Source organism: Canis lupus, chromosome 27 (genome assembly GCF_003254725.2).
Source record: "Canis lupus dingo isolate Sandy chromosome 27, ASM325472v2, whole genome shotgun sequence".
Classification (NCBI taxonomy): Eukaryota; Metazoa; Chordata; class Mammalia; order Carnivora; family Canidae; genus Canis; species Canis lupus.
In genome coordinates this window covers 43240591-43267358 of record NC_064269.1, presented here as the reverse complement: position 1 = coordinate 43267358, position 26768 = coordinate 43240591, and the positions used below count along the sequence as shown (strand labels likewise).

Below are 26768 nucleotides of genomic sequence, written 5' to 3'. Positions count from 1 at the left end.
AACTATTTTCATAGTACAATGATATCATTTGCCTTTTCCACTGTACACCCTTACAAATGTATAGTAGTGTCTTCCAGAGGCCACATAATATGTAGTATATCCCACTGACAACTAATGGAATTATGCTCAGGTACTCTTAGGCTTTAAATTTTTCAGTTTTACTTTTTTCAGTTTTACTTTCCAAAATAGTAAACAGTAATAGATATAACCTACATAAACAAAAGCTATTTATAGTCCTCACTGATATTCAAAAGCGTATAGGGATGGTGGAACAAAAAAGTTTAAGAACCACTGCTCTAAAATATATTTAAATATAACATGAGCACACATACATACTTCCTTTGATGGCTTCCCAAAATAAAAATCTAAATTCCTTGGCAGTGCATGTAAGATTTTCATGGCTTCAGTCTTGCCTTCCTCCCTACAGCAGTTTACTTAACCACTCTCCTTTTCCATGTGACAACCATTAACAAGTACCTACAATTTCCTAAAATATCATGCCCTCTTCTTGTTTCTATGACCCTCCTCTTCCCCCATCAACTGGCTAACTACCTACTGCTCATTCTTCCAAACTGTTGGAAGAATAGTCACAGTTCTACATAGACCCTTAAACCCTTCAATCATAATTTAGGTACCCCCTCATGGAACCAAGGGCTTTCAAAATAATGTACTTACTCTGTTTTAGTTAATTAATTGCATCCTTAAAGGAATGTCTTATTTCCAAAACCTAGCATAATACCTATTACAAATCAAATATGCAATGTTTGCTGAATCTACAAGCTGATCTGAATACAATTCATTAAAATAGTTCCTATATTGAGAAGGTTGTAGCAAGCTTGAAATTAGTTTAAGGAAACTGCAACTAAATGCAACGTAAGGGGCAGCCCCAGTGGCCCAGCAGTTTAGTGCTGCCTTCGACCTGAGGTGTGATCCTGGAGACCAGGGGTCGACTCTCATGTTCGGGCTCCCTACATAGAGCCTGCTTCTCCCTCTGCGCCTGTGTCTGTGCCTCTGTGTGTGTGTGTGTGTGTGTGTGTGTGTGTGTGTCTGTCATGAATAAATAAATAAAATCTTTTAAAAAATTAAAATAAAAAAATGCAATGTAAGAAATATAATAAAAGTCCTTTTTTCACTTCTTTCAAGTTAATAAACTTTATTTTTAAATTGTAACCAAATTCCATAAATTTGACAACCTCCTTCTCTATATGTATTGCTATGTATTTCTGTCCTCTAATATTATGCCCTGAAAATCACAGAAATGTTCTAAACAGTCAAGACTTAAATTTTTTAAAAACAAACTGCTTTTCTTAGATAAATAAAAATAGGAAATTCGCTAGCTACATTTTAATTCCAAAAAGACATCATTAAGCTCAATAAGAACAGACTAATTCCTCTCGTTTTATAAGAAAAAAATTTTAAATTCTGTCCTCTCTCTCTCTCTCTCTCTCTCTCACACACACACACACACACACAGCAACCACGTGTAAAAAATATGCCTATGGATACAACACTGCTTTTAATACTGAACAGTCTATTAAATTATCTGGCAAGTTAATATTATAGCCTAAGACCTATCAAGTACTTCAAATGAGTATTCTTACCCTATATTTTGAGTTTTTAAAAATACTAAAAAATATCAGCACAGCATTTAAAACTCTGCAAGTTTATCCAGAGTTATGTTTAGAAAAATTTCCTAAAATCTCCTTCTGATAAGAACATTACTAAAAATCTGGTTTATCTTAGATTTGGTGTTTATTAATGACATAGTTTCACCATCAAATCATATTTCCATGTTCCCACAAAAAAAATTATAATTTTTACAGCATTTCTATTTTTCACCAAAGCATTCTTAACTCAAAAATAGCCTAAAAGGCTCAAAACAGTGGGTTTCCCTATCAGGATAAATTTCAATGTGTTCTCAGAAAATAAAGTCAAGCAACCTAAAATTGGGGTGCCTGGGTGGCTCATCAGTTAAGCATCTGCCTTTGGCTCAGGTCATGATCTCAGGGTCCTGGGATTGAGCCCCACATCAGGCCCCAACGTCGGTGGGGAGTCTGCTTGTCCCTTGCTCTCTGCCCCTCCCCCTGCTTACATTTTCTCTCTCAAATAAATAAAATCTTTAAAGAAAATACCTAAAATTAATCCAGTTTTGGTGGTATACACTTATAAGCAAGGAAATTAATAGTTTTAGTGGTACACACTTAGCAAAGAATTTTTTTAAAGGTATAAAAGACTATCAACATTCATAATGATTAGGTTTATTTTTTAAATAGTCATTTTTTAAATTTTTAAGTCATTTTTTTAAAGTTCCCTAAATGAAATGGAATGGCAAAAATTAAAAATACAATTCCAAATCATGAAGCCACAGTGCTCAGAATACAGAGATGTAATTTTTATAGTATCCTCCTTAACACTGTTGCTCTTTGTACTAAAGCATATTAATAACACTGTGCTCAAGTATGAAACCAAAAGCATGACCTAAAATCTTTTCTGGGGAGCAAGTATAAAAATGTGCAGTAACAAAAATGTAATTCTAGACCTTACATACATTTCATCCCAACAAGCTCCCTGTGAATTAATTCTTACCGGACTCCTGAGGCTTAGTCATGTAGTAGGAAAGGCTTGCGCTTGCACTGGTTGGTTCAGCTCCATGATTTAAACGTGTAACATTAAACAAATGAATCTGTCAGAGCCTCAGTATTTTCATCTATAAAAATGGACAGAGTATATTCCTCAAAAGATAGCTAAAAGAATCAAATCAGTGAATAAGTATAAAATATCTATCTAGGGACACCTGGTGGCTCAGCCATTGAGCATCTGCCTTTGGCTCAGGTTGTGGTCCTGGGATCAAGTCCAGCATCAGGCTCCCTGCAGGGAACCTGCTTCTCCCTCTGCCTGTGCCTCTGCCTCTCTCTCTGTGTCTCACATGAATAAAAAAAATCTTTAAAAAAAAAAATCTATCTAGTTCTAAGTTTTCAATAAATGTTAGTCATTACATTTCTAGGAATTCATCTTACACATACTTTCACACAAGTGGGAAAACTGAGTAAGAATAAACTAAATTCTTTGAAATAACAAGACTCAGGAGCACCTAGGTGGCTCAGTCAGTTAAGAGTCCTCCAGCTCAGGTCATGATCCTGGGGTCCTGGGACTGAGCCCTGTATTGGGCTCCCTGCTCAGAGGGGAGTCTACTTCTCCTTCTCTCTGTCTCCCTCCCTGCTGTGCTCTCTTGCTCTCTCTCTCAAATAAATAAAATCTTAAAAAAAAAAAAAAAAGACTCTGGTAATAGTCTAAAATTATGGTAATACTATTAAAAAGAATAAGTCTGGGATGCCTGCAGTGATCAGTCAGTTAAGCATCTGACTCTTGATTTTGGCTCTGGTCATGATCTCAGGGTTGTGAGATCAAACCCCACATCGGGCTCCACACTGGGCTTTGGAGCCGGCTTAGGATCCTCCCTCTCCTTTTGCTCCCTCCCAACCGCTCTCAAAAAAAAAAAAAAAAAGAAAGAAAGAAAGAAAAGAAAAAGAATGTAAGTCTGTGAGTAATAAGAGACACAAGATACATTTTTTTCAATTTATAAGAAAAATACAAGAAATCATGAGGAGAGGTGGGTTTTTACATTTTTTCATTTCTACACTGATTCAGGTTTTAACATAAATATGAATTACTTTCCTAATTTAAAAAGTAAAATACACCCACACATATATGGACGACTTATTTTTGACAAAAGTACAAAGGCAATAAAAGTAGGAAAAGTGAGGCAATTCTGGGCAGCCCCGGTGGCTCAGAGGTTTAGCACCACCTTCAGCCAGGGGCGTGATCCTGGAGACCCAGGATCGAGTCCCACATCAGGCTCCCTGCATGGAGCCTGCTTCTCCCTCTGCCTGTGTCTCTGCCTCTTTCTCTCTCTGTCTCTCATCAATCAATAAATAAAATATTTAAAAAAAAAAAAAAGTGAGGCAATTCTGCTCCCCACAACAGGAGATCTGAACAGTACATTTGTGTGGCTGCACAGTCCACCCCTTGCACTGCAGGATCACTTCCCCACCCAGGAACAGGAAGCAGCTTCTCCATGATTCTCGTAGCCCTCTATTCTTGAGGGGTTCACAGACGAGGAAGGTTACTGGAAACAAACTACAGATTGTAGTCTCTCAAGAACATAAATGGTACTCATCTTTTCCCTCCTCCACTAATTTCATCCTGTTTACAGGTCTCAGTGGCTTATCTGATGGCAACCCAAACTATCATTCCCAAGGAGCCTAAGCTCTTGATGATCATATTCATCTTAGGCCAAGATTGCTGCATATGTCCATCCAGTTAAGATGGGGCAAGGGAGTGGCCAGCTAGATCACCGACTACATATATTATTCCATCTCCATTCTGTTAAGAGGGAAAAATTACAATCTAAATGTCCAACAATGGGGCATTGGCTATGTAAGTTAAGGCAAAACTATAAAATGAATTACTATCTGCAATAGGTTGAATAGTGTCACCCCTAAGTTCACGTCAATTAGGAACCTCTGGATGTGATCTCATTTGGAAAAAGAGTCTGCAGATGTAACCAAGTGATGATGAGTTCACACTGGATTATGGTAGGTTCTAAATCCAATGACTGGTGTCCTATGAGAAAAGAGATTCAGTTGTAGACACACATGTAGAAGATGGAGGCAGAGACTAGAATAGTACAGCTATGAGCCACACAGCACACCAAGGACTGCCAAGAGCCACCAGAAGCCAGGAAGAGGAAACCAGGAATTCTCTCTTGTGCCTTCATAGGGAGCAAGGTCTGCCCATACTGACTTTGGATTTCTAGCCTCCAAGACTGAAACAGAATAAATTTCTGGTTTTTTACTTCACCAAGTCTGTGGCAATTATGTTACAGCAAACCTAGAAAACTAATATACCATCTCATAATAAATGATGATGTAGCTGTATACTCAATGACAGAGAAAGATGTTTGTGATCTATTGTCAAACGAAAGAGAAAAAAGAAAAAGTTATAAACACAGACTCTACATGAGATTGTTGTTGTTTTTGTTGTTACTGTTTTGGGGTTGTTGTTTTTTTTTTCTTTTTTGAAGTTTCAGCAGGATGTACAATTCTAGGTAGTAAGATTTCTGGTGGTTATCGCACTTTCTTGTCAAACCACAGATTTTTTTCAAGCACGTACTATTTTTTATAATCAGGACAAAAAAAAACTTTTTCAGGAATGGTTGGTATAAAGATATCCAACAGAAATGGTATATTGGCATAAAATAAAGGTCTAGGCACTAAAACTCCCACTAACACTTCTAGAGTAAAGCCAGAATGGTTTCCTTATAAGCCAAAATCAACAGATTCTCTTTACTTTTACTGCATTTGACACTACTGACCACTTTTATCTTGAAACCCTTACTTGAGTGTCTCTAATACTACTCTTCTGCTTCTACTATCTAAGACAATCCCTCTTTCATACATTTTATTGGCTCTTCTTCCTCTGCCTATCCTTAAAACACTGGTACACGTACCTTATACCTCTATCCCCAAACATGTTGGTGTCTCCTGCTTAATTTTATCTTCCTAGCCCAACATACTTAAGGGATAGGACATGCTACCATTAATAATAGTTCATTTTGATAGACATTATCAAATTAAGGGTGGGAGACATATTAAAAATGCCAAATGGTCATTCTTCATTTAATAAAAGCCCCATATTCTAATACTAATACTCTTTTTTCCCCTCCATGCCCCACCGAGAATCAATATACTTTTCTTTGTATGCCTTTTCATTTTTGCTTCAATATTTAACTGAGCTATAATTCACATATCAAAAAATTCACCATTTAAAGTGTACAATTCAGTCATTTTTAGTATATTCACCAGGTTGTACAATTATACCACCAATTGCAGAATATTTTCATCATTGCGAAAAGAAATCCCACAAACCCATAAGATTCATTCCCCATTTCCCAGGCCCTGATAACCACTGTCTCCATATATTTGTCTACTGTGAATATTTCATATAAATGGAATCATATAATATGAGGCCTTTTGTGTCTCTTCAATTCAGCATAACGTTTTCAAGGTTCATTCATGGCGCAGTATGTATCATTATTTCATTCCATATAATGGCTAAATAATATTTTGTTGTATGGAAATTCCACATTTTGCTCATCCATTCATTAGTTGGTGGACATTTGGGTTCCTTCCCTTATTAATAATCCTACTATGAACATTCATGTACAAATTTTTGGTATAGACATGTATTTGTAATTCTCTTAGGTATATACCTCAGAGTAAAATTATTTGAGCAATATGAAAACTCTACGTAACATTTGAAGAAAATGTCAAACTGTCTTCCAAAGTATCTGCAACAGTTTACATTCTCAGTAGCAATGTATGAGAGTTCTAATCTGTCCACACCTTCATGGACACTTGTTACTGTCCATCTAGCCATCCTACCTGATGTGAAGTGTTAACTTACTGTAAACTTGATGTTATGACTTTTTATTTAAATAATAATCTTCAAAAAATTATAAGCATGTTTGGAGTCAAATATATTTAGTGTCCATTTTGGTAATATATGTTTTTAATATATTTATACCTATGACATTAACTATTACTATTAAACAAGTAATATATACACGTAGAAATAAAAATTCAAATAATAAAAATTAAACTCTCTTCCCTTCAGTCATTACAAATAACCACTTCTGACCATTCTGCTTTTAAGTCTAGTCTAGTTACCTCCATAACTCTAAATTATTCAACTTTTTCTTCATAGCTTTTATTACCATATAATATGCAATTTGTTTCATTTCTTCATTTTGATATTGCCAGCCTCCTTCACTGGAATTAAAGCTCTAAGAGGATAGTAAATGTTCCCTTTTTTGTTCACTGCTGTAACTCACCATTTAGAATGGGGCCTAGCACATAAAAGGTAGATGATAAATACATTAAATGGGGATGCCTGGGTGGCTCAGTGGTTGAGCATCTATCTGCCTTTGGCCCAGGGTGTGATCCTGGAGTCCTGGGATCGAGTCCCACGTCGGGCTCCCTGTATGGAGCCTGCCTCTCCCTCTGCCTATGTCTCTGACTCCCACTGTGTGTCTCTCATGAAGAAATAAATAAAATGTTTTTTAAAAAAATGAACATTTCTTTCTTGATTTATCTAAACTTCAAATATATTTTCTTGAGTCTCTCCTCATAAAAGGTGAGGAAATTTGTTCATAATCATTTTTTCCCCAATTTTTGTTGGGCTACAGTTTAGTTTCAGTATCTTTAATGGTTATCTTTATCATTTTAACTAATATGCTTTGTTTTTTTTCCTCCATCAAATTTAAACTCTTAGCCTCCTACTACCTATTTAAGCATAAGATGAGAAATCCAGGTTTCCTGTACATCCAACTACCTCCCATGAATCTTTTCTTCTCTTTTCTTTTCTTTTTTTTTTTTTTAATTTTTTTTTAATTTTTATTTATTTATGATAGTCACAGAGAGAGAGAGAGAGAGAGAGAGAGAGAGGCAGAGACACAGGCAGAGGGAGAAGCAGGCTCCATGCACCGGGAGCCCGACGTGGGATTCGATCCCGGGTCTCCAGGATCGCGCCCTGAGCCAAAGGCAGGCGCCAAACCGCTGCGCCACCCAGGGATCCCTTTTCTTTTCTTTTAAAGTAAGCTCCACACCCAGTGTGGATCCCAACCCAGGGCCTGAACTTACAATCAAGATGTGAGCTAAAACCAAGAGCTGGATGCTTCACCAACTGAGCCATCCAGGTGCCCCTCACATGAATCACCTTTACTGTTATTTTTACACTGTATAGGTCCATAATATTTATTTTCCGATCTATAACTGTCTTTTGTCTACAAATCAATTCTAAAAACAGAAAGCCAAAAAAGTTTAAAATATGATGATATGTAAACATTACTCACTGCAGAACCAAGTAGTAGTAGGAACTACAGAGAAAATGTGATGCTGCTTGCTCCCTTCTTAAGATGCATTAGAATTTAGGAATACTTTATGTGTTGTCTATATTTCTTACTACACTATACACTCTATGAAAATAGGATCTTAATACACACACACGTTACTCGTTAGTATATCATAGCATGTGTTCAGTCACTACATGTTTATAAGCATATGGACAGAGTGGTGGAAAGAAGGGAAGGGGAGAAAAGAAGTGGGAAGGCATCAAGGCCATCAAGAATGTGAAAGCCAATCTACTTCAGACATTATGTGTCTTTATATGATATACATCCCTAGCATCAATGTGAGACAATTAAGGTGAAAGGAAATTAATGTATATATCCTATAAGCTCTACCAGCCTAGGAAATGTCAACTAAAGGTTAAGTGAGAATAAGAAAGTAGTATCCTGGGTGCCTGGGTGGCTCAGTCAGTTAAGTGACTGCCTTTGATTCAGGTGGATCCCAGAGTCTTGGGGCTGAGTCCTGCATCTGGCTCCCTGCTCAGTGGGGAGTCTGCTTCTCTCTCAGCCCCTCACCACATTCATGCTGGCTCTCCCTCACTCTCTCAAATAAAATCTTTTTTTAAAAAAGGCCAAAAAAAAAGTAGTATCCTGCTGTAAATTTTATAATTTTTACAATAAACACATACTACTTTAAATAACCCATTTCTCTTATTTTTAAAACGCTCTATAAAAGTGGGGGGGACAAGGGTAGCCCAGGTGGCTTAGCGGTTTAGTGCTGCCTTCAGCCCAGGGCGTGATCCTGGAAACCCAGGATCAAGTCCCATGTCAGGCTCCCTGCATGGAGCCTGCTTCTCCTTCTGCCTGTGTCTCTGCCTCTCTCTCTCTCTCTGTGTCTCATGAATAAATAAATAAAATCTTAAAAAAAAAAAAGTGGGGAGCAGGTGAGATTTGGGGTTTTACTCCCTTAGTTCTTTAGTAAAGTTCCTTCTGGAAAACTCCAATTTAAGCTCCTACAGGAAAAGTGTTTTTTGTATCCCTTAACCAGAATATACAGATGGCCATACAAGAAGTAGTAATTATGAGAAAAATCTACTTCAAAGCTTCTAAAAGGAACCAAAATGCTGCTGAAACAAAACGGAAGGTGAGAGAGGCATAGCTGTGGAGGTCAATTCTTTATGATCTAATGTTTTTCTTAACATCCTAAATCCTACTTCCCATATTCATTACCAAATCTCCTTGAGGTCTTCAAGTAAAACAACAAAATTCAGTTCAGACCTGGCCACTACTATATATTCACCACACAAAGTTTGTCAACTAGGTTAGGAAAACCATTAAGAGAATACCAGAAAATTCCAGAATCCTAATTCCCTGCAAGAAGAGCATTTGTACCAACACCTATATGCATACTGCGAAAAACATACCCTCGCGGGCCCCACCCCGCACACACCCATATACAGCTTCTCAGAATCCTGAAATACACCCAGAGGCCTAAAAATAAAAAGGCTTCAACACACAATGATTGTATGTCAGCCTTTAATTCTCACTCTTGGGATCCCTGGGTGGCGCAGCGGTTTGGCGCCTGCCTTTGGCCCAGGGAGCGATCCTGGAGACCCGGGATCGAATCCCACATCGGGCTTCCGGTGCATGGGGCCTGCTTCTCCCTCTGCCTGTGTCTCTGCCTCTCTCTCTTTCTCTCTCTGTGACTATCATAAATAAATAAACATTTAAAAAAATAATAATAATAATTCTCACTCTTCCCACAAATAGCTACAAGCATAACATGAAAATGCAAACAGTAGTCTCAACTCTTTCTTCACAGATTAGAAGGATAATAATAGCTCTCTACAACCTAAATCTCCAAAGAACACCAAAAATTCATAAATCTAGGGAAAGCAGAAAATCTTTCAATAGCAATCTACTTCAAATTAATTGCAACTGGACAGGCTGCCATAGATGTGCTCTGAGATATGTGCAAGGTGAACTAGAAAATATATCACCTATTAGCTATTTAAAACACGGTATGTGGGGATCCCTGGGTGGCTCGGCGGTTTAGCGCCTCCTTTTGGCCCAGAGCGTGATCCTGGAGTCCAGGGATCGAGTCCCACGTTGGGCTCCCTGCATGGAGCCTGCTTCTCCCTCTGCCTGTGTCTCTGTCTCTCAATCTCTCTCTCTCTCTCTCTCTCCCTCCCCGTGTGTGTCTCTCATGAATAAATAAATAAAATTTTTTAAAAATTAAAAAAAATAAAACATGGTATGTGAAATTGTGACTAAATCTCAAAATTACTAGTCCAACCTGCTGTGATGAGTTATATTTATCGGTATTAGCATTTATTATCAGAAAATGAACTGAATATTTTAAACACTATTTCAACATTTTTAAGATGCTGTTCATTTTGTTAAAGGGTTATAAATGTTACGAGGGGCAAGAAACATGCTGCTTTCTTAAGCACTCCATGCAAAGATTAACAGACCAAATTTTAAAATTCCATTCAAGTACAATTTGGCAGAATCTATCACATCCATTTCAAGTGTGCATGCCCTCTGACCTTAGAAGTCTCACTTTTAAAATTTCACAGATTTAAGGATATATGTGCAAGGATGTTCAATTATTTTATGATTTGTACCAGCAAAAAGGGAGAGAACTTGAATTTTCATCAACAGATTAAATAATGGTATCTCCAAACTATAAAATAAAATTCTATTAAAAATTTTTCTTAAATCTGTATCTGACCTCTATAAAGACATCAATGATATCTTTTGAAAGATGAAAGAAAGCAAGTTATAGAAGAATTGTATAATATGTATAATACAATCCCATCAGTATACAAAAGGTTACACATATGTATGTATGTATGTATACACACAGGAATTATCTGGAGAGTAAGCAACTATTTCTGAAAACTCAGATGGAATCACTTTTTCCCTTGCACAGATACTTTTCTTTTTAATCCTTTAACAGTACATATTACTTTTATACACACACAAGCACGCACGCGCACACACACACACACACACTTCTCACTATAAACTAATGGCTTAAAAAAGGCCTCAACCATTCACAGCACTACTATATGGTAATTAACAGGCTAGGCTCCTAGCTGATAAAGTCTCTCAGTAGTAGGTTAAACACACACACACACACACACACACACCCCTACCAGTTAAAACACAGATGTGTCTGCTTCCACTCTCAGTACACAGCTTATCAGGTTTGCTAACACTGTGCATCACGTTGCATGACCTTAATCTGATTCTCGCAGAAACCAAAAATTACAGAATTATATGGCAACAGTAGCAGTGTTTTGGTGACATTCTTACCAGAAAAAGCCCCTCTGCTAGGACCAGCAATAATACTTAACATTTGTCATCAGTGCCATTACATTCTTCTTTATGGAAGGTTAACTCTATAGTCAAGGTAATCATGGTTTTTAGTAATTCTTATCAATCAGTTAATCAAGTTAATTGTAAGGTCTATCAAAGTTCTCACTATGACAAACATCTTGTCAAGCAGATACTTAGAAGCAAATACAAGGTTATTAATCATAGTTGTTCCTAATTATATCACAATCTGTGCCACTTAGTGTAATGGAGTCCAGCTGGAAGCTGTACAGACCTTCCCAACCACTCCAGTCCTCGCTGATACCCTGATATCTTAAAATCCTAAAATATGAAATTGTTTGAATTGTAGATATATAACCTTTCACTTTACACATCTCATACTAAACTATTATCAGTTCAACAGAAAGATGAACATATCCTACCAGATTAAACTGAACAAATCCAGTGAATAGATGCACATGTTCACAAGCCATTATCCTCAAATCTGAATTCTAAAAATCTCTGAAAACCAAAACCTTTTATAACCAATTTGGTGGCAAAACCACACCTAAATTGATTCAGAAATACCTCCGTGTTTGATGAAGGAATTGGAAGATGCCCTTCAATCCTGCTTGGAAAGTTAGATTCATATGGTATATGCATCATACCATCTTTCTAAAATCTGAGAATTTCTGAATTCTGACCCAAAAAATCTGGGACTTAGACTTGTATAATTCTTCAATTATTCTAAATTCTAAATATCCACATCATTGTTTATCAAGACATTTATAATCAAGGAAAGTTACACAAGGAGATTTTAGCCCTACAATATTTTATTTCTTAAGCTAGGTGGTGGGTATACAAGTATTAATTATATAATTCTATCCCTTTGCATGTCTGAAACATTTCATAAACTTTAAAAGTTTAAGTGAAAAAAGTGAAAAATTGTAGGTACTCAATGTTTAATTTTTTCCCTAAAATAATAAAAGCATTTGTATTCAAAGCATTTGTTTCCTTCTTTAAAATGTAAAAGCATTTGGGAAGCAGCAAATCTGACAATGGTTATGCTTAGGGTCTTAAAAACATTCGTATTTTTTAATACAATAATTCCATACACAAGAATCCTATCTACTTAAATGACCTAAAATGTACAAAGATCCATTACATTACGAATTATGATATGCCAGCCTTATTAGTAATCATTCGAGAAATATTTAAGTAAAATCTTTATGATTTAATATACCATCTACAAAAAAATACATTTATAACTAATGCCTGATATAAAAAATATTTACAACACAGTGAACAAAAATGGATATACATTTAACAGTATATTCTAGATTTTGCAAATTTCCATATAAGCAAAACAAAAAGAATGGGAGGAAATGCGTTTACTTTGTTCTTAGTAGTTGCCAAAATTTTCCAAATGGGTATATAACACTTGTTAAAAAAGAACAAATGTTTACAAGTTTTAAACAGAAACAAAAGGGAAAAGCCACCTTAAATTACATTAAGATGAGCAATTCCTCCTTTTGAACCTGGTCTCAAAATCCTTCCCAACACAGGAATGTAATACCAAACCTATCTGCTGGCCCTAAAGGCATCATACCTTTTTTTCATGATTTGCAATAATACAGATGTAAGACATCTAATATTATTTCAGACCTGAGTGAGTATACAGAACTACTAAGAAGAAGACATCAAGATTTCTTAACACATATGAGGTATTCAACACATGGGATAAGCATTATAAAAATGTTTGTCTTCTCCAGTACACTTAAAAAATGGCACACTGCCAGATAAAAGGTTAAGATGGGACTTAAGAAAAAGACTTGAAAAAAATCATTTGTGGAGCCAGTAAAAATTATAATTCCTTTCTCTTTGAGAGACCATTTTTCTCCTGTTACCATGGTTCTCTAAATAAACTCTATCAAGGGTATTTCTTTTAATCATAATTCTTTACATGTATATACACAAATGTAGAATTACAGACTCTTTAAGTTCTATAGATTGAGCCTAGAGTGCTACAAAATCATAAATTTAAGACAGCCAAAGAGATTCAAGCAGAATTCAATGGTTCCTGGACTAACTTAAAAAAGACTTAGACCATCATACATCTCAAAGTTTCAAAATTAAAATAGACTTTCAATTACAAAAATCTGCTTATGTGAAACTTTACAATAGAAACGGGCTACACCACACCTTTAAAAAAAAAAAAACCTTTCTATCATGTAAAGCATTTAACATAATATGTGGATCATAATGAACACTCATCAGTACAAGCAATAAGTATATTTCTTCTATTTTAAGATAAACATGCTTTCATAATATGAAGTTTCTAAAGTTGGAATTCAGCTTATATCAAGATGTATAATTTTTTAAAACAAATTATTTTTTTTTAAGATTTATTTATTTATTTATTCATAGAGATGCAGAGACACAGGCAGAGACACAGGCAGAGGGAGAAGCAGGCTCCATGCAGAGAGCCCGACGCAGGACTCGATCCAGGGTCTCCAGGATCACGCCCTGGGCTGCAGGCGGAGCTAAACTGCTGCGCCACCGGGGCTGCCCTTTTAAAACAAATTATTAAGGAGTGCCTGGGTGGTATAATCAGTTGGGCATCCAACTCTTGGTTTCTGCTCAGATGGTAATCTTAGGGTTGTGGGATCGGCCTCCCCGCATCAGGCTCTGCACTCAATGCAGTGTCTGCTTGAGTTTCTCTCTCCATTTCCCTTTGCCCCCACTTGCACTGTCACACTCTCTCTCAAATGGATAAATCTTTAAAAAATAAAGAAATTATTAAATTGATGGTATACTCCAAAAGAATTAAATGGTAACTTAGAAATGAGACATGTATTATATGTGATAAATACTCACAAATTTTTCCTATAACCCTCCCAGCAAAGCTTTCAGGGAAAAAGATTTTATTATCCCATTTCTAGATGAGGAAATTTAGGCTTAGAAAAGCTCAGTAAAGGGCACCTGGGTGGCTCAGAGTTGAGCATCTGCCTTTGGCTCAGGTCATGGTCCCAGCATCCCGGGATCGATTCCCATATCTGGCTCCCCACAGGGAGCCTGCTTCTCCCTCTGCCTGTGTCTCTGCCTCTCTGTGTCTCTCATGAATAAATAAAATCTTTTTTTAAAAAAACTCAGTAAGTGCCCATGATCACACATCTGACTCTAAAGTCACACTCTTAACCACTACCATACACTGCATACTCATCTACTATTTTAACTCATATCAGATACATTTATGGGTTTTTTTAATGAAACATTAAAAAGTTAATATTAGTTTGTCCTAAAACACAAACTATTTATCTCCCCATTCCTCAGTCTCTGCCATCTAGCTGGTCTATTTCTATACCTCTTTCCTGAGATCCAGACCGGAATTTCCAAATATCAAGTGAATGCACTTGGTTATTCCAGAGCTGCACTGCCCAAGATGGTAGTCACTAACCATATGTAGTTGCTAAGCGCTTATTATATGACTAGTGAAACCAAGGAATTGAATTTTTAATTTTATGTCACTGTAGTTAAAAGTTAAATTTAGGGGCACCTGGGTGGCTCAGCTGGAAGAGCACTGAGGCTCTTGATTGGGGTTGTAAATTCAGGCCCCACATTGGGTGCAGAGATTACTCAAAAAGTTAATTAATTTTAAAAACAAAAACAGACATGCTACCAAAAAAAGTATACAGATGATTTCGAAAACTTAGTATGAAAAAATAACGTAGAATTGCCCATTTAAAGTTTTTTTAATGTATGTTTTAACACGTTGAAAATGGTTATTTTGGATGTATTGATTTAAATAAGGTATTATAAAAATTATAAGATCTAATATTTTCTCTTTATAATGTGAATTACTACAATTTTAATTAATATGTGGCTTACATTATATTTCTATTGGACAGTACCGCCCAGAGGTTCCTATTGCCCTCACTGTAGTAATCAATAGTTCAATGAATGGCATCACTGTCCCTCTAGCTCAGTGCTCCAACACAACCTTCTCTATTATAGAAGTGTTCTAAACCTGATGATGATTGGTGCTGGTGGTGATGGTGATGACGGTGTGAGACTCAGAGAATCCCTTAAATATCGTGAAGCCAGAATTCCTAGGAGACTTAGGCAAACACCATCTATTATTCTGACTTTCCTCTGGGGAAAAGGTACTAGGTACAAAAACTGCAGACCAGTGTTGTGCAACAGAACTTTCTGTCACAATAAAGATGTTCTGTATCTGCACTTTCCAATACAGAGGTCACTAGTCCCATTTGGCTATTAAGCACATGAAATATGGCTACTACAACTGAAGAACTTTTACATTTTACTTCATTTAAATCACTTTAAATAGCCATGTACAGATAGTAGCTACTAATTAGACAGCACTATTGTACTTGCTGCATCTGAAAGTCTGGAAGTCATCTTAGTCTCCTCCTTCCCCATCAACTGTCCTTTCCCCTACATCTAAAAACGTAAACACACACACACACACACACAGATTCTGAATTACCTAGTCCTGTATTCTTTAAAGCTTTCAATTCTGTCTGCATCCCTATTTCCACTTCTACTACTTTGGTGTTCAAGCTTTGATGGATTAAGGCCACAACCTCCTAGTTAGCCTCCTCACTTAGCTTCCTCCTATCTACTCTTCATAAAATGTAAATATAAACTTATTTCCTTTATTCAAAAGTCTCCAAGTCTTGCCATTGCCCCAAGGTAAAATTCCAGACTCTACGTGATTTACAAAACCTTTCATGATTCAAACCCAATCTCCAGCCTCATCTTTCACCACTCCCTTCCACTCCAGCTCTTAACCCATATCATTAACACGTATCAGGCTCTACTAACATTGCCTATTTACTTGTCCTCCTTAGCAGGCACTATCATCCTGAGGGCAGAGACAATGTTTCAAACATCATAGTTAAGACAGAACACAATATACAGTCACAGTACAGGAACAAGGTATACTAGATTTTCCATAAATCTTTTTTGAATGAGGGAAGAAAAGGAAAAAAAAAAAAAAGGAAATAGATATATACTATTCTTGAACAACTATGAAAATAAAAGTTTGGCAAAGTAGATATTTTTGTTACACTATTTGAAAGAATTTTAATGTGAATTTGTTAAGAATCAACCTATTTTGATTTTTCCAAGGAAATCTTGATACTTTAAAAAATATATATATACCTGCTATGTAAAAATGAAAACCTATTTACCTATATTTGTGAGTATAAATCTAAAGAATTTATATCCATTTTCCATTATTTTTAACTGAAGTATAATTAACATACAGTGTTATATTAGTTTCAAGTGTACAACATATTGATTCAACAATTCTATACACTACTCAGTGCTCATCATGATAAACATAGTCACCATCTCTCACCAAATGTTATTACAACATTATTGCTTATATTCCCTACCCTGTACTTTTCATCTCCATGAGTTACTTATTTTATAACTGGAAGTTTTTCCCTCTTAATCCCCACTATCTATTTCCCCCATCCCTCCACCCACCTCTCCTCTGGCAATCAGCAGTTTGTTCTCCCCATTTAAGAGTCTGTTTTCAGTTAACTTATTGTTAATAACAAGCAGGTAAACAGATAAAAACTGCTGCTCTATTAACATTTAAAAATACCAACCCATAAGCATAACCAAACAATTTCAAAATGGATTCAGAAATGTGGCAAAAAAAAAAAAAAGGCAATACTATAAAATTAACTACCATCAGACCATTAGAAAAGCCACCAGAACAAACTGAGTGAAATGTTCAACAACTCTATTTTCAATCATTCTTTCTACTTAATAAACTTTCTACTTATTCAGGAAAAAAAACATCAAGCAAAGGTTTGATCTAAATTTAATAGAATAGTTTAGAAAAGGAATGGAAAACTATTTGAAATATTCAAAATTATCTGCCACTAATGAAAGTGAAGTCAATATTGCCAGGAAGGTAGAAAAGTCACCTGTGTGGTATACATAAGGATGTATACTAAAAGATCTGAAGGGATATACTCAAAAAGATGTCAAACATAGCTACTTCTTGTATCAGAAGAATTCTAAGAATCTCTTAGATCACTAATAACTTACTGACCAATTTTAAGTTCAAATCAATCTTTTTTCCTTGAAAAGGTCAGCAACAGTAAATTCTATATGTACAATAAATGTACAAGGACAAAGTTCTATGTATACTCAAGGGGAGAAAAAAAGGCAGGCAGTCAGAGAAAATAAAGTCTCTATCAATAGTTTTTTTCCAAATAAGTGAAAGCTTAGAAAGGAAAACAAATGTTAAGAAACTCTATCCTGGGGCACCTGGGTGGCTCAACGGTTGAGCGTCTGCCTTTGGCTCAGAGCATGATCCCGGGATCCGGGACTGAGTCCCACACTGGGCTTCCTGCAAGGAGTCTGCTTCTCCCTCTGCCTGTGTCTCTCTCTGCCTCTCTGTCTGTGTCTCTCATGAATAAATAAAATCATTTAAAAATAAAAAATAAAAAAACTCTATCCAGTAGAAATTCTGCTTCAAAAATCCATGTGATAAGCCATATTAACAGGTTAAAAAATTCTGATTCTCTCAATAGATATGAAAATGCATCAGGTAGATTTTTAGCATTTGTTAATGATCAAAAACCTTACATTAGGGACACCTGGGTGGCTCAGCAGTTGAGTCTGCCTTCGGCTTAGGGCATGATCCCAGGGTACTGGGATTGAGTCCCACTTCAGGCTCCCTGCAGAGAACCTGCTTCTCCCTCTACCTATGTCTCCACCTCTCTCTGTGTGTCTCTCATGAATAAATACAATCTTTTAAAAATAAAATAAAAATAAAAAATTTACATTAGGAACAGAAAGAAACTTTGTTAATCTAATAAAGGATATATGCAAAAGCAAGTAAGTTCTGTAGAGGAACTGCTCTGCTGTACCATATTTGGCAACTTGTAGCTTATCTGAGTCTGGGCAGAATGCCTTGTGATCCCCCCCAGAACAGGAAAGGATGGGCGGCCCATAAGGAGCTGCTCCCAGGCCATTTTCCACTGCTTTTCTATCTCCCTTGGAGGATAACATATGACAGCTTCTCATCACTGGATACTGATGAGGCATGTGACTTTCAGGCTGCCCATTTCAGAACTGAGCTATAGACCACAAAACTGGTTTGGGGCAAATTAGAATGGGCTCCTTCATCAATAGAGAGTGTCCCACAACTTAAGACTGTAGTCATTAGCAAGGCTTTTGTTCTGATGTTGACTTTTTTGATGTGTGGGACAAGGGTCACATGGAGCTGGCACCTTTGGCTTATTCACCTTTCCACTGCCCATGTAAGTGATAAACTGCTTAAACCTAAAGGGTTCATTGTATCCATACCAGTCAAATCAGTCAGGCCTTGTCTTGCCTTACGTGTGTATACTTCACAATATCATACTTTATAGTGAAAAGTTAAAACATTTCCCTTTGAGATGGGAAAATAACATGGATCTCTATCACCAGTCCATTCAACAACACACCACAGATCCTAGCCAAAAGACAAGAAAAAGGTATAAGAATTGCAAGGAAAAACACAAAACAGTAATTATCCACAAATGACATGATTATACAGGTGGAAAATCCAAGAGAATCTACTGATAAAATTATTAGAATTTATCAGACTTGGTCAAAATCTGGCAAAATAGAGCCAATACTTAAATTCAATTTTATTCCTTATACCAACAATAGAAAATAAAATTTATTTTAAAACCCCACTTAAAATACCATCAGAAACCTAAGATTAATCTACAAAAGATATATACAAACACTGTACAGAAAACATCAGCTAACCATACAGGAAAAATATAAACCATAACTCCTACCTCACAGCATACACAAAAAAATCAATTATAGACAGACCATGGTGCTATATAGAAAGGTGTAACAGTGACACTTTCAGGATACAGTAAAAGAAAATAACTTCATAACCTTAGGGTAGGGAATAATCCCAATGTCGACATAAAAAACACTAACCATAAAGGAAAACATTAATTGGACTACACTAAAATTAAGAATCTTGTTCTTCAAGTGACCCGTGAGTGGTTCAGTCAGTTAAGAATCGGCCTACAGAGGGATGCCTGGGTGGCTCAGTGGTTGGGCCCCTGCCTTTGGCTCAGATCTGATCCCGGAGACTCAGGATGGGGTCCCACACCGGGCTCCCTGCATAGAGCTTGCTTCACCCTCTGCCTGTGTCTCTGCCTTTCTCTGTCTCTCATGAATAAACAAATAAAAATATATTTTTTAAATATTAAAAAAAAAAAAAGGAATCTGCCTTCGGCTCAGGTCAAGATCCCAGGGTCCTGGGATTGAGCCCTGTATTGTCTGGCACCCTGCTCAGCGGGAAGTCAGCTTCTTCCTCTTTCTCTGTCCCTCCCCCCTGCTTGTGCTCTCTCTCAAATAAATAAAATCATTTTTAAAGAAAAAGGGAATCTCCTTTCTTCAAAAGACACCATTAAGAAAGCAAAATATCAACCAACAGATTAGAGTGGAATATTTGCAACACAAATAACAAAGGGCTCATACCCAAAGTATGTAATCCTATAAATTAATTAAAACAGGGACACCTGGGTGGCTCAGCGGTTAAACATCTGCCTTTGGCTTGGGGTTTGATCCTGGAGTCCTGGGTTCGAGTCCCACACTGGGCTCCCTGCATGGAGCCTACTTCTCCCTTTATGTCTCTGCCTCTTTCTCTCTGTCGCTCATGAATAAATTTTAAAAATATATATTTTAGGGGATCCCTGGGTGGCTCAGTGGTTTGGTGCCTGCCTTTGGCCCAGGGCGCGGTCCTGGAGACCCAGGCTGGAATCCCGTGTCGGGCTCCCTGCATGGAGCCTGCTTCTCCCTCTGCCTGTGTCTCTGCCTCTCTCTCTCTCTCTCTCTCTCTATCTGAGACTCTCATGAATGAATAAATAAAATCTTTAAAAAGACACCTAGCAGACAGTAACTTAAAGTATGAAGTTGGGAGAAGAGTTTTTTGTTAAGACAAGAGAGACGTTTTAAAGTTTAAGTCATGGGGCACCTACCTGGCTCAGTCTGAAGAATACGTGATCTCCGAGTCATGAGTTCAAGCCCCATACTGGGTGTAAAGATTACATACATACATATATACGTTTTAAAAATAGTTTAAGTGATGAGGAGTGCCTGGCTGGTTCAGTCAGTAGCAGAGCCTACTTTTTTTTTTTTTTTAATTTTTATTTATTTATGATAGTCACACAGAGAGAGAGAGAGAGGCAGAGACACAGGCAGAGGGAGAAGCAGGCTCCATGCACCGGGAGCCCGATGTGGGACTCGATCCCGGGTCTCCAGGATCGCGCCCTGGGCCGAAGGCAGGCGCCAAACCGCTGCGCCACCCAGGGATCCCCCAGCAGAGCCTACTTTAAAAAAAATAATAAAGTTTAAGTGATGATAAGAAGCCAGTAAGGTAGAAAAATACTCTCAAGGAATTTTATTCCATTATGAAGAAATTCTTCTGAAAGTTCTCACTGCCTCTCTGCCTTAACTAAAAACTGATTTTCCTAGGACACTTCTTCCCAAGCAGCCCTTTCAAGGAGGCTCTCAGGTCTCTCACACTCTACACCCAATGTTGGGAAATGAGACTGGTACCCTTCTTTCTTCCAATGCCACCTCTAGACCATGTAAAATCCTGAACCCCCATGTAAAATCTTTGTTATTATGATACTCATGTTTTTCAGCAACACAGTCTTCTATTTTCTCCCTTTTCACTATCAGCTAATGACCACCTGGACATCCTCCACAAGCAGTGAGGAGATACTGGCAACCAATTCACACTGCCATTGTCTTTTATACCACCATTCCATTCCTGGGTTATTTCTTTTATATATATATATATTTTTTTTTTATTTATTTATTCGTGAGAGACACACAGAGAAAGAGAGGCAGAGACACAGGCAGAGGGAGAAGCAGGCTCCATGCAGGGAGCCCGATGTGGGACTCGACCCCAGGACCACGCCCTGGGCCAAAGGCAGGCGCCAAACCGCTGAGCCACCCAGGGATCCTGTCCTGGGCTATTTCAATACACCCATGGATGAGTCATCTAATACCAGTTCCTCAAATCCATTATCCTCAGTAAGCAACTCTATTCTCTGGGTATATCCATTCACAGCCAGTTGGGAATTCACTTAATTGTCTTATCAAACATTCATTCATCAAATATTTAACAAGTACCTACTATTTGCTCAGTAGAGAACACATGACAGTCCCTGCCCTCATAAAAGATCTCATATTTTCTGCAAAGACAGCATGAAAAGATCTAGCTGAAGTCTAAATACAACTACTACATTTCCTTTACAGTTTAGGAACCATGTCAACTCTAGAAAACTGAAATTATTACCTGAAATGACCTCATGAATCCATACTATATCCCAGTGATCAATGTATCACTTGACAAGGCTTCTAAAGCTACTTTTTTTTTAAAGATAGACTTATTTACTTATTTTAGAGAGAGACTGAGCGCGCGCGCGCACACACACACACACACACACACACACACACACACGAGTGCAGGGTGAAAGGCAGAGGGAATCTCAGGCCAACTTTGAGCTGAACTCAGAGCTCAAAGCAGGGCTTAATCCCATGACCCGAGACCATGACCTCAGCTAAAATAGTAAATCGGATGCTTAACCAACTGAGCCCCCCTAGAATCCCTAAAACTACCTTTTAAATAATGTATGCTAAAATACTGCCAGAGTTCAGTATCAGATTCATCAGTCTATGACCATATTGCCGTGCTGCCCAATACACTAAATCACCAGTTACAGTGCCTATTTAATTTTTAAAAAACTAATAATTTTAATTATTTCTCAACAATTATACTAGCCACATTTTTTTTAAAGATTTTACTTATTTATTCATGAGACACAGAGAGAGAGAGAGAGAGAGGCAGAGACACAGGCAGAGGAAGAAGCAGGCTCTATGCAGGGAGCCCAACATGGGACTCGATTCCGGGTCTCCAGGATCACGCCCTGAGCTGAAGGTGGTGCTAAACCTGTGAGCTACCTGGGCTGAAGTGGCTACTTATCAAATGGTATATAGAACATTTCTATCATCACAGTTCTATTGAACAGTGCTGGCCTAAAGTTTTTAGTATTCACTTCATCCCTCCCAGAAAAAAAATTTAAAGGACAGGTATCATTTTCCAGTCTCCTGAGAACTCCCTGGGGTTCCACAACATCCTAAGGAATTCCACAAATCAGGTATCATTATCAACATCACCACACTCTATCATCACCATGAGAATGTTGATTTTTATTGAGTACCTACTCTATTCCAAGCACTTTATTAAAAGCTTTATTAATATATTTCATTTGTTCTTCATAACAATCACATGAGATAGGACTATTTTTCCCATTTTACAGGTGAGAAAATTAACTGAGTTTTAGACAGTAAAGTAACTCATTCAAAGCTATACAACTACAAAATGACAGCAATCCATAGAGTTTAAGCAAATTAAAAATGTAATAATTTTGCCTTTTCAAGACAACACGCTATTTAATATAAAGGAGGACTGACACAAACCTCACACTAGCACTCAACATTCCAGCAGACCAAACCATTTTCAGATGGTTCAATTTGCCCTACAGCTTTCTGGTATTTGGGCTCTGCAAACTCTGTTCCTTCTACTTGCATCCTTTTCATTCAGCCAAATCCTACGTATCCTTAAGATCCCATTGCAGATCTTCCAACAATTCAGTTTAGAAATCCAATATGTGTGCTGATGTAGAACCCTAAAGTTACCTATTGAAGCAGAGCAGCCCACAAACTCCTATTAATGTTTCCTCTTCTCTCACTAGAATAAAACTCCTTAAGAATAAGGGACCCTGTCCACTATTCATCATGGATTCCATCTGGGCTACCCTAGGATTTAGGACATTAAAAGTACTCAACAAATATGTGATAAATGAAGGAATAATGAAAAGACACTTAAGCAGTCAAATCATTTCACAAGCATGTACTCAACCAAAAAAAATGCTAAGTTGACTTACACAAACCTATGTTTCTATTCAATCAAAGAATATTAAAAATACACACTAAATGGCTTACTTGCCATTTTAGTTGGTAAACAAGTATTTTACAAACATTATCTCCCACAGAAATACAAAAGAAAACTGAAAAACTGGGATCCCTGGGTGGCGCAGTGGTTTAGCGCCTGCCTTTGGGCCCAGGGCATGATCCTGGAGACCAGGGATCGAATCCCACGTCAGGCTCCTGGTGCATGGAGCCTGCTTCTCCCTCTGCCTATGTCTCTGCCTCTCTCTCTCTCTCTGTGGCTATCATAAATAAATAAAATTTTTTTCAAAAAACTGAAAAACTAAAGGTCAAGAAAGTAACTGCTAATGGGTTTAGGGTTTCTCTTGAGGGTGAATTCAGAAAACATTGCAAAATTGATTGTGGTGATAGTTATACACACCAAAAAAAATTGAATTATACACTTTACATGAGTGAACTGTGTGGTGTATGAATTATTTCTCAATAAAGCTCTTATAAATTTTTTTAAAAAGGACTACAGGTAGCTAGGCTTAAATTATGAAAATACTAAACCTGAAAAAAAAAAAAGACCTAGAAAAGAAAATGTTATATTTATGCAATTTTAAAATAGCTAAACCATATTATTGCACAAAATTTCACTGGTTAGGAAAAACAACAACTTGGAAACAGTGACTGCCTTCAGGAATAACATGATGGGACAGGAGACTTACTTTTCCACATGTACTCTTGCATACCTTCTGACTTGGTACATGTCTTACCTATTTTTTTTTTTTTTTGTAAAGATTTATTTATTTATTTATTCATGATAGACATAGAAAGAAAGAGAGACGCTGAGACACTGGCAGAGGGAGAAGCAGGCCCCATGCCGGGAGCCCGATGTGGGACCCAATCCCGGGACCTCAGGATCGTGCCCCAGGGCCAAAGGCAGGCGCCAAACCACTGAGCCACCCAGGGATCCCCCAATGTCTTACCTATTTCTTAAATGAGTATAACGGTTATTAATATATTTTTAAATAACAAAAATGTCGTATCTGTCCTTAGTCTAAGTATACTTTCATTGACTGTCTATTTTGTTCTGAGAAGAATAAAAACTGAACTATATGTTTCTAAAAAATCAGTCCAGGGAGGGCAGCCTGGGTGGCTCAGCAGTTTAGCGCCACCTTCAGCCCAGGGTGTGATCCTGCAGACCCGGGATCAAGTCCCACGTTGGGCTCCCTACATGGAGCCTGTTTCTCCCTCTGCCTGTGTCTCTGCCTGCCTCTGTGTGTGTGTGTGTGTGTGTGTGTGTGTGTGTGTCATGAATAAATAAATAAATAAATAAATAAATAAATAAATAAATAAAATCTTTTAAAAAAATAAAATAAATCAATCTAGGGAAGTAAAAAACTGACATATTCTTACATCTATTTCATCTCACACTAAGAAGCATTTACTCATTTTCTGGTATTAGACATTATAATCATATAAATTCTCCCTTACCCAACACTCTGACACCTCTTTAAACAATGACACACGCTTAATCATTCCCTCCTCCCTGAAAACTTCCTTTTCTTCACTTCTAGTACATCACACTCTCCTGGTTTTCCTAACCCAATAACCTTTTATCAATCTCCTTTGCCAGGTTTCTCTTCATCTCCCCAAAAGGTATCCAGAAAGTAAGTTCCATGAAGGCAGGGATCTTTGTCAGTTTTGTTCACTACCCCAATAAGCTAAAAAAGCACCCAGAACCATACTCAATAAATAACCATTGATTGAATCAGTGCCCCAAGGCTCAGATGTTGAAGAGCTACAGAAATAAACTATATTCTATATAACCTGAATGCTGTTTACTTCATTCCATTTTGTCAAACTTGATAATGAATGTATGTACTGATTATTTGGTTAACCAAAATACTTCATTCCCTGGTCTTCCTCCATTGATGTTTTGGTATGGTTATGTGTAAAATACACATTTAACAGCTCTTTTTTTTTTTTTCTTCTACTACTCCTAAAAGCATAAACTTAGAGCAGAAAAAGAGCTATAGAACTATAAGAACTATCACTTTTATCTTGCTTCGAGGACTATAGTTGAATTAACAGACATACTTATCTAACTAGAAATGAGGGCGGGGGGGGGGTCTCAGTAAATTCCACAAGAACATCACAGTAATGACTAGCAAGCAACATTCTTGAAAAATAAAATGTAGTAATTTTTTCAGGCATAAGAAATTCTAAAGAGAAACAGACCACTCCTACCTTAACCTTTCTCCCAAATCCCATGATTTCATTCCCACAAAATCACATCCCACTGTCAGCCATTCAAATGTAATTTTAGCAATATACAAAGTTTCACTTGATATTTTAGTTCACATTTGTCTTCATGAGTACCCAATTAAATCAAAGTATAATTTAAAAACCAAAACTAGATATGTGAATTTTAATTTTTCCTTCTAAGTAATCCAAAATCAAAACTTCTAATTTGATCTGAATACATTTAATCTTTTAGAATTACAAATTGTGGACACACCCTTTCTCACTTAGTAACTATTGTATCATCTGTTGCCTAAAAGTCTCTCCAAACAGAAGTATCTTTTAAAAGATAACAGTCTGCTCATTAATTAGGCATGTTAAAAAAGGCAATGATCTGCAACTACTGACACTCATATCTGTGTATTTCTCTCTTGGGTTACAGGAAAGCATTTCTCTGGCTACGTTCCCAAAAAAAATGAGTAAGCCTTGGGAAAGTCACTGCTTAAATTCCATTTCATGACGGTTTCTCTTCCTCCACAAATGAATTATTGAGAGTCATGCCTACTTCCATCCATTACATAATACATGTCCATCACAGGACCTGTCTTCTGAGCAAGAAACAGCTTAAATGACACTAACTGATAGGTAAGGTCAGTGAATACTGTGATCTAATAGGGAGCAGGAATCAAGAAAAGATTCTGATTTAATGTGCAAAGTTGTGAAACGCTGATGTTTTGAACACTGAACACCGTTTACTCTGCCGCCCCTATGAAGTGAGTTACATGCCCCCAAAATGTTATTAAAGAGCATTTTAAAAGCACTTGACTCCAGGAACGTATCTCAGAAATCGAAGGACCTACCGAAAAAAATTAATTCCACTTCATTTTTTAAAGGGTCTAATAACATTAGCAATTGAGAAATAAAAATAATCTCCAATAATTGTGTTGAACACAAAGAGTCTAAATGTTAAGGTCTGTTGAAAAACGAGCTGTAAAAGACAACTGTGCTTTAAAACATTTTTCATATAATTAGCTCCAACAGAACTGTTCAAATTATCCATCCAAAGCAGTGAACCACAGCCACCTGCAACTATTAGTCAGAAATGTGTCTTCCAAAGCAACCACCTGATTTTCAGGCCTTCCCTTAAGGGGACAGGATAAAGCTTGTAAGTGAGATGGTACAGAGAGATCTTTCAGGCACAGAAAAAAGACTGGAAGATAACACCTTTAAGGAACTAGGTGTAATGGGACCTACACCCTTATGTTGTTGCCAGAATGAAGTTGTCTTAGCCCAA

The 26768-nt window shown here is 37.1% G+C and overlaps 2 protein-coding genes across 21 annotated transcripts in view; one reads left to right on the top strand and one right to left on the bottom strand.

Moving 5' to 3' along the window:
• Positions 1 to 26768, top strand: part of RAD52 (RAD52 homolog, DNA repair protein) — a 117395-nt gene that overhangs the window by 430 nt on the left and 90197 nt on the right. The gene's annotated exons all lie outside the window — the stretch shown is intronic.
• Positions 1 to 26768, bottom strand: part of ERC1 (ELKS/RAB6-interacting/CAST family member 1) — a 539401-nt gene that overhangs the window by 511779 nt on the left and 854 nt on the right. The gene's annotated exons all lie outside the window — the stretch shown is intronic.